The sequence below is a fragment of the Eptesicus fuscus genome, chromosome 9, assembly GCF_027574615.1.
Source record: "Eptesicus fuscus isolate TK198812 chromosome 9, DD_ASM_mEF_20220401, whole genome shotgun sequence".
In the NCBI taxonomy this organism is placed as follows: domain Eukaryota; kingdom Metazoa; phylum Chordata; class Mammalia; order Chiroptera; family Vespertilionidae; genus Eptesicus; species Eptesicus fuscus.
In genome coordinates, this window is record NC_072481.1 from 79,338,534 (window position 1) to 79,353,983 (window position 15,450).

General features: G+C 42.3%; 1 protein-coding gene across 3 annotated transcripts in view; it reads left to right on the forward strand.

Annotated features, from left to right (window-relative positions):
* ATXN1 (ataxin 1) overlaps positions 1-15,450 on the forward strand; it is a 408,090-nt gene that overhangs the window by 99,603 nt on the left and 293,037 nt on the right. For all 3 annotated transcript variants that reach the window (XM_054721445.1, XM_054721446.1, XM_028152384.2), the window contains exon 3: positions 2,019-2,144. The gene's annotated coding sequence lies outside the window, so the exon portion shown is untranslated. The remainder of the gene's footprint in view (positions 1-2,018; positions 2,145-15,450) is intronic.

Below are 15,450 nucleotides of genomic sequence, written 5' to 3' on the forward strand. Positions count from 1 at the left end.
CTCTACAAATAGTATAAGCCTCTGGGCATCAGACTTTGGCAGCCAGTGGAGGGCCCTGAGCTAATAATGGAGCTGTTCTGCTTCTCCAAGTTAGATTTTGCTCTACTTGGTGACAAGAATATAATCCCAAAATGAATTTCTTTCTTTAGGGCAAAAACAAAACAGAAAAAGAGAGAGTGTGTATTTTCAATACCATGAAAAAGTGTTGTGCTTATGATAAACTTTTCAAACCAACACCACATTCCATTCTGTTCAACAACATTATGTCCGGTAAGAATCAATGGGCATGAGCAATTAAACCCAGAGTCTAGTCAAGGCACAAATTAACTTGCTGTGTGACTTTAAGAGGGCCGGCAGCTTTATTTGCAGAAGAATTTTGAACTAGATGGCAAAGACCCTTCCTATTCTAGAATACCAAGATACAGACCTGGTAACATATAAGAGAAAGGCAACAATTTATTTTTAGTAAAACAAGATTGATATCAGACAGTAACTGGCAGTGGGCTTGCTTTAAATCCTCCTCTTCTCTCCAAATTCTGTTTTTACCAAAACTGTAAACTAGAGACTATTTGTCATGCTTTGAACTTCCTGGCTTATGTTGATTCCTATCAATATATTACTATTACACTTTTGAGTGGGAGCTGATTACATTTCATGAAAAGTGCTCAGAAAACGAATACAATCGTTACAACCCCACATTCGGTGAGAATTGATAGAATCAAGACAAAAAAGAAAGACTGTCCTTGTCAGGCAGTCGCTCCTCCAGCTACACTGAAAATATAATGGTCTTATTCTCCACTCACTTGTTTAAACATTAACCAAGAGCAGCTTTCTCCTCCTCCTCCAAAGTTTTAAGTGCCTCCATGAACTTAACCACCGTTATGTACAACCCCCCAAAGTCCTTTTCAAACATGTCGAGTATTCTATAAAGCAGTAGCTTCAGAAGTCTTTCAAGGAACTCATTTTGCATACAGCAGCCTAGAGAGGCATAAAAGTACACCAGCTTTAAAGCTAGGTTGTTTGATGGTGAGGTCTTGGTGATTGCCCAGGGACCTTTGGAGATGCGTGGAGTGTAGACTTACAGTAGGAAGCAATCAGGTAGTTAGAGAACCGAGGGACAGCCAATGGACTTTCAGAATAGCTGAGAAAGAGCTCATAAAAGGCTGGAAAAGGATGCAAACATCTTTTGAAGACAGCTTCCAAGTGCTCAAATGGGCATTGTCAGAAAACAAACAGTGGGGTGGATTTGACTAAGCATCTGGAGCTAGAACAACGCCCTGTGACAAGTGAGCGTTTTTAAAACTCTCAGGCAGAAGAGAACTTTTCAGAGCGACCTTGTCACACACACAGTTCGAAGGCGTAGGCTCTGCCAGCTGCTCTGAGTGGGGTAAAGAGGCATGCATATTTTAACCGCTCACTTCATATCCAGTGTGTTAAGTAAATGCTGCTTTCCAACTTGGGTGGAGAAGGTCTTGATCAAGATTTATCAAGAGTCAGAACGAAAACATTAATTTCTTGTTTGCAATGGAAAATTTCTTCTCTCTTAGACTTTGTTTGTTTTGTTCAATCCCATAAGCCCTTTATTTAAAAATATTCTGAGTTTAATGGGCAGAATCAGGTGGATTTTAATTTGAAACAAAACTCTCTCCATTTTCTACTCTTGAGAAACTGCATTTGAGTATCTTTAATTATTTAAACATAAGGAATCTTTCTTTATTTACTTATTTCAATTAGTAAACTTGAAATTTTGCAGGCACATTCCCACTGGTGTATATTATAAAGTTCAGTACCTACCCAGAGGGTGCTTTGTTTTTTCTTTTCTGCCCTCCCCGATCCAGTATTTTAGGATACCATATGTAGATCAGTTGCCCGATAGCTTCATTCTGGTAATTAATATGCTTGTTTGAGGTTATAAAATATACAGCTGACAAAAGCCAGGGATTTCCCCCTGAATATCTACTGACTGCTTCAAGTGGCATTCTCATTCTGAGTTGGTGTTTTGTTTTGTCTTATTGCAGCATATTGGAGCAAAATGAGAGAGTTTATTTTGAGACCTCCAAATTAGTGCTGCTCCGGACCATGAGCAAGAGAGAAAGTGTGGACTTCAGCGTGCACGAATGGTCTTGAAACACAAGTGGTTTTGGGTAAGTCGTCTGAAAGACTTGGCCTTAAATTTCATCAGTCACCATTTATTTGGTGTCCCAGGACATCTTATTCAAGTGCATGGCTATTTCTCTACAGCCCAAGCCACAGGATGTTTGCGGAAAGCTTTGTTCTATTGAAGGAGAGCAATGAAATTTACTTAGTTGTGTTTGTTTCTCCCATGTGCAGAATAATAGGATCTGAGTAGAATGCATTTGTCATTAGAAAAAGACCAAAAAGAGAGAGAGAGAGAAAAAAAAATCCAAACAACTAAACACACACAGACACACACACACCCCAAACAAACAAACTCACTACATTTCCAGATACTTCATTTTATCTGAGAGCATAAGGCAGTGGCTCCCAATGTGGGGCACATGCCCCACGGGGTGTCGGGGGGGGAGCGCAATTTGACTTTTAAGGGGGGCAATTCGAGAATGAGTTATTAACTGAATTTTTTGCATTTCTTATGGTTCTAGGGGCCTCATATACAGTATATAAATATATATTGTGACATATTTATGCATTTCAGTTCTCTATTATGTGTTTTGAAACTTTATTTGCTATTTTTATATCACTTCATATTATTATTTTTAAACAGTTTCTTAGTGATTTCTTCTTCAATACTTCAGCTGTCCTTTCGTTCTTTTATTTTTCTCTTTCATGGATGCCATGTGCTTTGCAAGCATGTTAAGGCCAAGTTAGTGGCCTTTTAGGCTTCCTCCACATGAATAGGAGTTCACTTTTTGAATAATAAGAATTATATGTCACAAAGGGGGCATCAGGATTTTAGAATGCTTAGGTGGGGCATGGCCGAAAAAAGGTTGGGAAGCACTGGCATAAGGTATTCATCATACAAGAGACCTCAGATTCAATTTGATGGTAAGTTTGTGACCCTGTAGTGAAGTATTGGGATGGGCAAAGATGAGAAGCACTGGGAGTTTCCAGGTCCTGCTCAACAGATGTTTATTGAGCACCTTTTAACTAAACACGGTACCCTGACCTGAATGACAGTCTTGGTTTGGAGTGAAATTTAAACACTCTGAACTATAAACAAACAATTTCAAACCACATACCAAAATAATGTGGACTTCCAAGAAAGCTTTGTCAGCCTAGCTCATTGTATTTTTTGGAAACGGAGTCCCTAGGTGGAAGCCCAGTTCTGCCCACCTATTTTGGTGACCTCGGACAACCTACTCATCTTCTTGGAGTGAGTCACCTTAAAAACAGGAGGACATGCCTCCGGGATCACCACAGTCTTATGCAAATTTAAAATTCAACAAGTTAATTAAAGTGAAGTTAATTGAATAATTATATTGTTTGATTGATTTTTGCTCCACAGAATTTACAGTAACGAGGGACAAAATTAAAGAAATTATAAAGCACATGATTTTAGCAAAATACCAGATGCTGGCTGGAATTGGTGTTTGGATTTTTGCTCAACAGAATTTACAGATGACCCTCGTGGGTCATCTCTGCAGAGGGGCTCTAAGATCAACCCATGTGGAGGAAAGGGTCAGGCGCGGGGACCCCCCTGCCTCTGGCACCGATCTTGTGAGCCAGCCCTTTGGTCAAGCAGGCCTTGCACTGTCTGTGGTTTATAATTCGTTCCTTGCAGCACAGTGTTAATGAATATCATATTTGAAAACATGTGATAGGCTTGTGTTGAATGATTGTCCTTTTTGGTTGGGGATCTGTTTCCTTCTGTGTTTGCTCTCGCCGTGTTATGGGTTATCTGCCAGTCCTTGAACCTCGTAGAGCCCCAAACCTTGAGCCATAGAGCCCCAATCCTTGTTTTATATTGATGGCTCAGATGTCACTTGTTAGCAGGTGGCTGCCTCAGAGTGGTACACTATTTGGGTTTCATAACGGCATATTTTTTTCTTTTACAAATGTTAAATTATGAAGTGCAGGACACCACATGAAGGCCACAGAATAAAAATGCAAACTGTGTTATCTGGAAATGCCAGTTTTATGATTCTCCTGGTGACACTGTCCTCCTTGCAATCAACATTGGAAGCTTCTCTACCTGTTCAGCAGTGTCTTCTCTCCCAGGCGAGCTTCATTTAGGCCGCAGGTGTAGCCACCGTGGCTGGCTGAAGCAGGAGGCTTGGTTAGGATGATTGCATGGGGCTGTCCCTTCCTCCCCAAGTTCTGCCTGACCCCTAAGCCCGACTCTCGTTCACAAAGTCTTTCCTGAATGCTCCTGGCTTCACTGCCCATCCTTCCTTGTGAACTCCTATAACATGTGGAGCTCACATCATAAATGAATGTGTGGCTCTGCCTTGCTTTTGGGTGGTTGCCCTCACGCCACCTGGTTGCAGACTGCTTGAGGGCAGGAGTCAGATCATAGCCGGTGTTTCTCCAAAGCAGTCCAGCTCCAGGGCCTCCTGATAGAATCACCTGGCTGCATGGATTAAAGTTGCAGATTCAGCAGCACCAGGCTGGATGAGTCAGAATTGCTGGAGATGCTGAGCCCAAGAAACTCACCGCAGATCTCTCCCTTGCACACTGAGGTTTGCTAACGACTGAGTCTGCTTCTTCACCCTCCTCTTTGCCTTCTCACCCGCAGCATAGGGCCCAGGTCTCAGCTCATCGTAGCTGCCCAGGAAATATTTGCTTGTTGATCTGAGCATCATCAAACCATGATGGTTGCATTCACTCTTTAAAGGCCTCGCCTTCCAGGATGTGGAGTCAGCACATTCTCTGAACCCTGAAAAACCCCAGTTTATCTAAATGTGTAGTGTTCCCCCCAGGTCCAAGGCTCTTTTATGTCCCTTTCTCTTCAATCACTGACCCTGGCTGTCCTTAGTGATAGTCTTACCCTCTGCCTACGGCGATATGGCAGGAAAAGCAGATCCAGGGAGCTCATCTGGAGTGACGGGGTAGCAGAGATCTGAGGATGGCGGTGCTGTGATACCCAGAAGCATTATCCTTGGCTCCCAAAGCCACACCTGCTGCCCTTGGCAGGTTATTTTGAATGAGATTTATTTCAGCTGTTAGGGCTTGCAGGTGGTAAGTTTTGGTGGCCAGAGAGCAATCCCATTGCTGAAAGGGATAAAGTTAAGCTGCAGTGGACACACATCAAAGCGCCCACGGTGGCAGCGGCCGATTCAGGATTCGAATCGATGTTAGCAGACTGCGGGGGTGTCTCCTGGCCCCCCTCCTCCCCTCCCTCCTGGCTCCAGCAAGGGCAAGCCTGGCCTTGGATGATGCTAAATGGATTTGCAGGGTGTCCTTGCTCCTGAATGCCCTTGCTGGTGGCTGCAGCCCTGGTAGTAGATATGACAGTTAGTTCAAGTGGAAAACCAAACAGAAGAACTCAGAAGCCCAGCCAGCTTATAAAGGAACAAGTGGGGTAATCTGGAAATTTATTAGCTGTTAAGGTAACCACAACCCAGTGCATTCAACCTTTTTTCTGCAACTTTTCTTTGGCGCTTGCCTCTTCACAGTTTTCCTCAGAGAGGTTGTGCGGATCCTGAACTGAGTGTGTGTTAAAAGGCGCACTCATGCACAGTGACTGGGAGTTTTGACGACGGGAGGCAGCGGAAAGGTGTAACCGTGTGGATCTGGAACCGGCTTTTTCTCACGTTCTCAGTGAAGGGAAGGAAAAACAGCAGGTTCCCAAAGCAGTGTTAAGGGCAAAAGAGGCTTTTTAACATGTGCTTTAGGGAGACCTGGCTAGATTTTCCTCTGCACAGCTTCCTGAAGCCGGGCGGTGGGGAGAGGGCCGCTTTTGTGACGCCGGAGGCGGGTGCACAGTCTGTCGGCTATGGGAGGGAGATGTGCAGCTGTTGATGGAAGTGTCTTTGAGCCTTTGTTGAAGACTTTCAGGTAGAGGAGTAACGAGGGACAAAATTAAAGAAATTATAAAGCACATGATTTTAGCAAAATACCAGATGCTGGCTGGAATTGCTGTTTGGCAGCCTTTAGCCGGGCATGGAATATTTCCTTAGCAGTAGCCATCCGCGCTTGGCAAAGAGAAAAATTGGTTCTAAAAGAGTGTTTGTCTGGTTAGAAACCATGTCACTTGTCCTGCTGACCATGAGGCCCCCTGGAGCATTGCAAGATTTCCAAATGGTCACTTAAACCCTCGGCGCTGCCTTCTCAAGGCAGATACAAGTAATTAAAGAGCCAGGCCTGTGTCTTCCCTGAAGGTCATCATTAGAAAGCTCTTTAATGCTTTCCAGCTCAGGGGAGTCAGATACCCATCACGTACCTGAGCCGGCGTTCCGTAAAGCATACCTAGCATACTCCTTCTGTGAAGGGTGTTATAGCTCGCTCCTCTCGCTGATGCTATCACGAGCTAATTGCATCAGTCCTTCAGAGGAGCCCTGTGGTTTGGTATAACTGTGAGTAAAACCACACCGGTTCAGGAAATGCAGTGCATTGTCTTATAATAGGCATCATCAAAACAGATGTTGATTTACTTGGAAGATACCTTTCCTTGGTGACAGTTTGAGAGCTTTGAAGGGAGGCGTTTGATGTGCATCAAAATAAGTTAGAATTAAACTGCCACGTTGGCACACTGTTGGAGTGAAAACTGAAAGAAACTCGCCAGTATTTGTTCCCGAACACGCTCTCCCCTAAGGCATCATCATGCCATGACATCATTGTCAACTCTGCTCTGCGGACGATCCTGGCTCTCTCTTTCTCTTCTGAGTTAAGACCATTGGCTCCCAATTTCCAATGGTCTTAACTCAGAAGAGAAAGAGAGAGCCAGGATCGTCTGTAGAGCAGAGTTGACAATGATGTCATGGCTTCAATTGGATGTCATAAAGGTGCCTCCACCTTGAGGTTAAACCTACACTGTCCCTTTCCTGGTTCCTTGTTTAGAGAGAGAAGATCAGCCAGTCATTGGTGCTGGACACCATCTTCTCTTCCTATGTAGTTCATCAACTTTGACCACATGCTGTAGTTTTACCTGTTAAATATTTCTTCTACTCACTCTTCTTCCACCCGCTTGCCGTTGTTCTGTTTCAGGCCATTAGCATCACGTGCCTGGACTATTGCAGCCACTTCCAAAATAAGCCACTTGCTTTAAGTCCTTCCTGTGTTCTATTCATCCCACTATGTTGAGAATTATTTTCCTAAAGAAATGGGTGGTTGAATTTTTCCCATTCCTGAAAAACCTTGATAGCATGTGGAAGTATGGAAAAGTGTTTCTAGTACAGTGTGAAGTATAAAACTCATACTTCAAAATTGTATATGCAGGGGGTCCCCCCAAAATGTATATATACTTTGAGTATAATTATAAAGGCAGTGTTTATTAAAATACATTTCATTTAGCAGCTATCAGCTGTTAAAGTATATATGCGTGGTTTTTTTTGGTGACACCCTGTATATATGGAGTACAAAGGAACAATGAAAATGTATGTCTGTCAACAAAGACTAGAAGTAAAGCAAAAATGAAGATGTTCGTAGTATTAGAGTGGTTAGTACTTTTTTTTTTTTTTTACAGATACTCCTTTGGTAATTTTCCATAAATAATGAATGATTATGATGAAGTGAAAGGAAAAATTGAAAGGATTTTGTTAATTTCCCTTTCCTAGAAGGTAAAATGTGATCTTCATTGCATGACATTAAAGACCCTGAGGAATTCATTATCAATTTACCATTTAAATCTCATTGCCCATCCTTCCCATTTCTCCACACAACGCGTTTTTCCTTTCTAAATATACTATATACTAGAGGCCCAATGCATGAAGATTCATGCAAGAATGGGCCTTCCTTCCCCTGGCTGCCAGCACCGCCTTTGCTCCGGCTGAAGCTGCCTTTCTGCCTTCCCACACTGCCCAGAGGCCCAGAGCGGCTGGGGCGGTGCGGAATGCCTGCATTGCAAACGTCCTGCCCTGCCCCCAGCCACTCGGCACCTGCGTATGCAAATTAACCCACCATCTTTGTTGGGTTAATTTGCATACTCACTCCTGATTGGCTGGTGGGTGTTGCCAAGGTACAGTCAATTTGCATCTTACTCTTTTATTGGTGTAGATTTTAATAACCATGCCTTTCTTTGTTTTTAATATATTTTATTGATTTTTTACAGAGAGGAAGAGAGAGGGATAGAGAGTTAGAAACATCGATGAGAGAGAAACATCGATCAGCTGCCTCTTGCACACCCCCTACTGGGGATGTGCCCGCAACCAAGGTACATGCCCTTGACCAGAATCGAACCTGGGACCCTTGAGTCCGCAGGCCGATGCTCTATCCACTGAGCCAAACCGGTTTCGGCAACCATGCCTTTCTTCATGTTGAGTCTTCTACCTGAAATTCTCTCTCTCTACAAGGTGACTTCCTCATTCATTAAGGTCTAATGGAAATGTCCCTTCTCCCTGTGTTAGCACACTGCATTGATATTTTTTGTTTATGTAGATATTTTTGTGGCTGGTTCATGCAGGTAGTGATTGTTTTATTTTAAACCTTGTATTGCTGGTATTAAGCCAATTTCTGCACATAATAAAGCTTATTATTTATGGATGATAAGAAAAAAAGAAAGAACTAATTCAGAAATATACAAGTAATTCTTCAGGTAAGATTTAAATTTTTTTTTCAGATGAACTCAGTGCTAATTACCATGTAAAAATTACAAAAAGTAGATGTTTTTGATTAAGCAATTTTTACAAAAGTAGTTGGATTCAGCATCAGGCCATTTCAACTAAACTTCAAAAGTGATTCTTTAGTATTTGGAAATTCTGTCTTCAGCTTCTTAGGCACATTTGTGAAGTTACTAGAAATTACTTTTTAAACTGTTTTGTGTCATGAAAAACCCGATCAGCCAAATCAGAAATCCAAAGAGCTGACACATCCAGAGCTGGCAACATGACATGAATGTGTGATATTTTTTTTCTTAAGCAAATTTAAAAAGCCAAGACTGGGTAACATTAAAGGATTGATGTAACTTTTTCAATTATGAAAGGCTATTCTACTCTAGGAATATACCAGTACTTGTTACTTTTTTTTTTTTCATTTCTAAGAATTCTATTTAGTTAAAATAGCAAAGGAGAAAAAAATCTTGGCTTAAATAAAATGAAAAGTCATCTCCAAAATTAAGTTGGCATCATCAGAACATTTTTTTGAAAGGGAGGAGTAAGATGCTTTATAATATCACATGATAAGAAGCCACTAAAGAAAATTGTCATTTGCTAGGAATTCAGAATGGGATTTTATGGTGATTAATATGTGAGGCATGCTATACATCTTTTTAGATAATCTTTTGACATTAAGTAAATATAATTTAATACTATATATTTTCTTATTCATATATATATTTTCCCATTAATATTTTAGTTAGAATCAGTAAGTTGGAAGAGAATTTCAACTTGAGATTTGCCAACTTTTTTGCATGATATTTTTACCCAATTTTCAGTTTTCTTGCCTATAAAATCATGACGAAAGTTGAACCATTGTTAGGTTAACAAGTTAACAACATGTATTGATTAATACTGCCTTGGAAACATTACAGACCACATCACTTTTTAGCATTTCATACAGTTGATCTTTGTTTTGCACAGTGAAGAACCTTTGCTGAATTTCTTATTTTTTTCTGTCCTGAGCATTGCATGCATTTGAAAGCCTGACCCTTTGACTAGTTAGAACAGGGTCCTCAAACTTTTTAAACAGGGGGCCAGTTCACTGTCCCTCAGACTGTTGGAGGGCCGGACTATAGTTTAAAAAAAACTATGAACAAATTCCTATGCACACAGCACATATCTTATTTTGAAGTAAAAAAACAAAACGGCAAAAACACCTGCATGTGGCCCGCGGGCCGTAGTTAGAGGACGCCTGAGTTAGAAGATCCGACAAGAAATCTACCATGGCTCAGGTGAATGAGTGCAGACTCACAGTTCATCTTTAGTTATTCTCTGCTGTACCATCTATGGGGCTGCAAACTTTTCTGCTTACTGCTGTTCATTTACCAAGAGGTACTGGCTGTCAAATTGCTCTTTTGTGAGAGCCAGTACGTGAAAGCAACCTAAATATCTAGTGACAAAACCCCAAGAAGGCGATAGACTATTGCAGTTTTCGTTACAGCTTCAGGTGCTTCTCGATGTAGTAGGTGCTTACCTTCAGCTGCCCTCTGCAGACCAGGTGTATGGGTCCGTGGAGTGAGATTGTGGCTGTAGCCTAGCTAAGGTTGTCTAGCGTGGGTTAGCACAAGCAGAAGTAAGCATAGGAACCTCAATTAGGAAGGCTGCAAAGGAGAAGACAACTCTTCGTGACACTTTAAGGATATACATCCAGAATAGAATACCTTGATGACTTCAAGGTTTCAAAATCCAGCCCTTAGGAAATTGTTTACAGTCATGGTTGATTTTTCTAGTAGTACATAATAAATCGCTATGTAATGCTTTGGGGAAACAATATAATGCCGTGCTTAAGAACAGGTTCTTGAGGCAAACTTCCTGGGTTTGAGTACAAATCTGCCACTTAATTGTATCTGACATTTAGTAGTTGTGCAATGTTGAGCAAGTTACCCAACCACTCTGGGTCTCAGTTTATCCATCCATGAAATGGGAAAAGTAAAATAGCCTCTATCAGAGTTGTCAAAACTAAAAGAGTTAATGCATGTAAAGCTTTAAAAAAAAATGTTAGCTGTTATTATCATGTCACTTTCACAGTATTCACTTAGACAGTTACTTAGTTCATCATACAATTTTCCAGCCTTGACTTTATTCTTAGTGGCTTCCTTCAAATTGAATTTATGATTTTTTTACTCAGGGAAGGTAAAACGTGACTGAGTTCAACTAGGGAAGGTGGGAACACACAGGAGTGAGCTGTTTGGTCTAGTTAGGGAGTGGCGAGCACGTGGAGGAGGCATTTTGAGCTACACTTTAGCTGTGGTTAGTATCGCAAAGGCCAGAGATGGGAGCAAGGTGTCCCAGGCTAGAGGGTGAGTGAACAAAGGTGAGGAGAAGGGAGAGGGCAGTATGTGATTGAGGAATGCTGGGGACCGGTTTGGGACAAGTGGAAGTTTTGTGAGGTGGAGTAATGGGAGACTGGGAGAAAAGGCAGGTCAATTTGCTAATTTTATGATAATAATTAATATGGCCCTGGCCAGGTAGCTCAGCTGGTTAGAGCAAGCATGTTAAACTCAAAGGCTAACACGGGCCAAATAAACAACGTTTAAGTTTATGTGGGCCGCAAAAAAACAAAAGCTTCAATTTTCATAGAAACGTAGGTTTATTTTGATAGAGACATGCTGAATACAAAGGGCTGAAATGAGTAATCGTTAACATAAAATAATGGAACATTTTAATAAAAATTAATATTTTTTCTTGAACATTAACTTACCAGACACTGAATAACTACACAAATTAATAAGCATAACACAAATAAACCCATTTTTCTTGTTCTCCAAAAGCAAAATATTTCCTGTTGCGCACACCAGACAAGTCAGTCCAAGACTAATGACGTGGCGATCGGCTGCTAAAATATTCACTGCTAGCATTAGTGGAGAGAAATGGTGCGCCTGCACATAAGGCGTGTAAGGGAAATGAATGCAACACGATTATAGTAATCAGTCATTAGCGAACGTTGTAGTTTGTTATTAATAATTATGTACAACAGGATATTGTAAAAATTAAGTTACGAAATGTTTATAAAAACATTTCTTACATACCATTATATTGGCTGGGCCGCAAAAATATTCGTTGTGGGCCGCATGCGGCCCGTGGGCCACGAATTTGACATGCTTGGGTTAGAGCATAGTCCCTATAAGGCAAAGTTGTTGGGAGTTTGATCTCCAGTCAGGGCACATACAAGAATCAACCAGTGAATGCATAAATAAGTGGATTTGTTGTTCCCCCTCTCTCTCCCTCCGTCTCTTCCTCCATTCCCTTCTCTCTCTAAAATCAATTTAAAAATTATTACTATGAACTGTTAATTGAGTAACTACCTTACACCAGATTCTGTGATTGGTGCTTTACATCAATGAGCTCAGATCACAACTCCCCATAACAGTTATAGCCCCATTTTTACAGATGAAAACAATTGAATTAACCCCATGCTAACGCCTGGAAGTTTCTCTTAGGTAGTGGCTGGCCATTGAAGGTTTTAGAATGGGAGAGGTCACGATCAGGGTCAGCAGTGATTTACTTACCGTACCTGCTTTGTTAGACTCCGAGTTCTCTGAAATGTAAGATGTTTTACACCCGCTATGTTCCCCAGAAGGAACAGCCCTGCACCTTCGGCATGGCCGATACTCCGTAAATACAGGGAGAGTCTGCTTTAAAAGCTCCCTTCAACACAACTTGGAAGATACTTTGTGTACATTTTTCTTCTTATAGAAGAAACTAATTAATGCATGGAATAATAGTCAAACTAATTCCTTTGTGCCTGACATGTTTCATCTCACCTGATCCTCACAAAAAATCTTAAGGAGTATGACTTTTGCATTCATATTACATGTTATCATAATGCATGCGGTGATTGGTGCTGAAGATTACACAGTGTGTGGGAGTAAAACTAGGATTCAAACCCTGGACTGCCAACCCCTCCCTGTACTCGGCCATCACCCCCCGTACATGCTATCAAACTATCAGACCGCTCCTGATTTCCAGCCTCCAAGAGGGTGGTGCTTTTTCACAGGTTTAAGACCACGTTGCTAGCTGTCTGTTGCTTTCAGAGAAACTAAAGCTCCACAAGGAACTCATCTACTTTGCAGAGGTTGATGGAAAGAAATTATTTTCAGCTGTCCTCATGACCAGCCTCCTTCTAAGTGACCTGCTGGCAGGTGGCCCCTCTAGGAGCCCATCAAGTTAGCCACTTGTAGGAGCCCGGCGGCCCGTGGTAGGTGGGTGCGCAGAGAACTTGCTCTTGGCAGTGAAATGGAGTTTGGGAGTGAGTACATTTCGAGAACCCTAGATGTGTAAGGTAGGTATTTTGATTGAAACCAATTTATTATACTGAAAATACTCAGCAACAGGCAGAGCAACTTCTGCTTACAAGTGCTGAGTGGAATTGGGAATGACATTTAGTGAAAGGGGAAGTTTAATTCCGACTCTCAAAGTTTGTCCCCAGTGAACCTAAAAGCACATGTTATGTAAATTCAACCGAAATCTGTATTTATTAACTTGACAAATTTTGCAGTGGTTATCTGCTCTATGACATTGATCCGCAGTAAGATTCTCCAAAATATCAGAGGTTTGAATTAGGACTCTTAAACACTTGGCACCTATGCTGGTTCCAGTTTCCAGAGGCTTAGCTCCCCTACCGTGGTACCCACTTTGCAGGAATGGCCATGGTGTTCTCTGTTTTCCTGGGGAGCATCCACATTGGTCTCACCCCTTCCTTTACCGGCACTGCCCTCATCCACATGGGAGAGTCAGTGAGCCAACAGCAGTCTGTCTTGGGGACCCAGCCACCAATCCAGCACCGCACTTTGAAGTGTCCTTAACATGTTTTTCCAGTGTATACAAATATCTGTCTGTCTGTCTATAATTGTGGCAAACATATAATGTAAAAATTACTAATTTAACCATTTTTAAGTGGATAACGCATTGCCTACATTCACAGTATTGTGTAACCATTTCCACTATCCATTTCCAGAGCTTTATCATATTCCCAAACAGAAACTCTGTACCCATTAAACACCAATACCTCGTTCCTCCCTCTCCCCAGCTCTACTTTCTACCTCAATGAGTTTGCCTTGTTTGGGTAGCACACATACCTAGAATCATACAATATTAGTCCTTTTGTGTTTGGCCCGTATTTTTAACACAGTGTTTCAAGTATACTTGTTTTTTTTTTTTTGTGTGTGTGTGTGTGTAAAATATTTATTTTCAGTACTTTATTGTACCAATATTATCAATAAGATGTAATATGCATTCGAATTAAGAAACTAGGTTCTATAAAAATATGGGTAAACAGAAGATACAGAAAATTTTCCTCATAGTAAGTGAAGAAAATAACCCCTGTGAGACAAAACCAGACTCCTGCCGGGTGGTTTGCCCGTCCTCCTTGGAGCCAGTCGGCCCTCCCTTTGGTTCTAGCCCCTATTTGGCCTGAGTCCTCGGCAGCATTTCTGTGAGCAGGCTTGCCTTTCTGTAACGCCTCCTGGAAGAGTTCAGAAATTTTTAGGGACCATCTCTTGACTCACTTCTGTTTGATTCCTCTTCCCACTGATTTTTTTAAGTTACTCATTTGGTCTCCCTGCCTGTGTCCAGCCACAGCCCTGGACTTGCGAATCACAAGTGAATCACAGCCCTCCACTTGCGGCGATGCCACGCAGAGCAGCAGTATGTTCTTTTCAGATTTCTGTTCTAGCAGTTGCCAGGCTGGTCCAGGCTGCACTTCTCGAGCACCCCAGAGATCGAGAGCCTAAGAAAGCAGGCCCGGGAGGGTCTCATCTCCTCCTGAAAGTTAATGGGACAGCAATGACTTTCTGCTGTGCTAAGGCCGAGATTTGGCTCAAATCCCAGAAGCTTGTGATTCTCAGATCTTCTCTCACAGTACATCCTTTTCTTCTGGCAAAGGCTCCGTGGATTGATTTAAAGTTGAGGTGCTTAGAGGGCTTATTCTCTTCTCGTTTTCTCTCGCCGTAATGAAGATGTACTGGGGTGCTCTCTCCGCGTTGGATTTCCAGCGGGGCTGAGCAGAACATTGTCGTAAGTGGCCCTTTCTCCAGCTTTGACTGAACCCAAACAGCTCAGTGATTTCAGGGGCACGGTGCTAGGCCACTCAGCCCATTCCTACCTCATCACATTTCATTATAACCACTGAGTGTAATAGCACCCAGTGATGGGCAATCTTTTGAGCTTGGTGTGTCAAACTTCGCCAAAAAAAACTGAGCATAACTCGGGTAGTGTGTCACTTTGAGGAAAAAACATTATTTCGCAAATGTTTCATCCTCGGCATGCGGCCGCGGCCGCGTGTCATCAGAAATGGCTACACGTGTCAGTGCTGACACGCGTGTCATAGGTTTGCCATCACTGACCGTGACACTGATCTGAGGTACTCTCTTAGGAAACTGAGATGGTTTCCACAGGCTAGGCATCGCTGTCTAATAAATTACTGTGGACGACAGGTTTTCCTGACGAGGTAGTCAGGACACATACTGGAATAGCCCCTCTAAACAGAACGTGGAAACCATTTGAACTCAGCAAAACAGTGTACCACCGTATTTATGATATACTAGAGGCCCGATGCATGAAATTCATGCAAGAGTAGGCCTTCCTTCCCCCGGCTGCCGGTACTGGCTTCCCTCTGGCACCCGGGACCTGGGCTTCCCTGGCAGAGGAATGCCCCCACCTGCTGCAGCCCGAGGGTCGGTGGCCTGGGCCTCCCTCTGCAGGGCGTTCATGGGGCGAT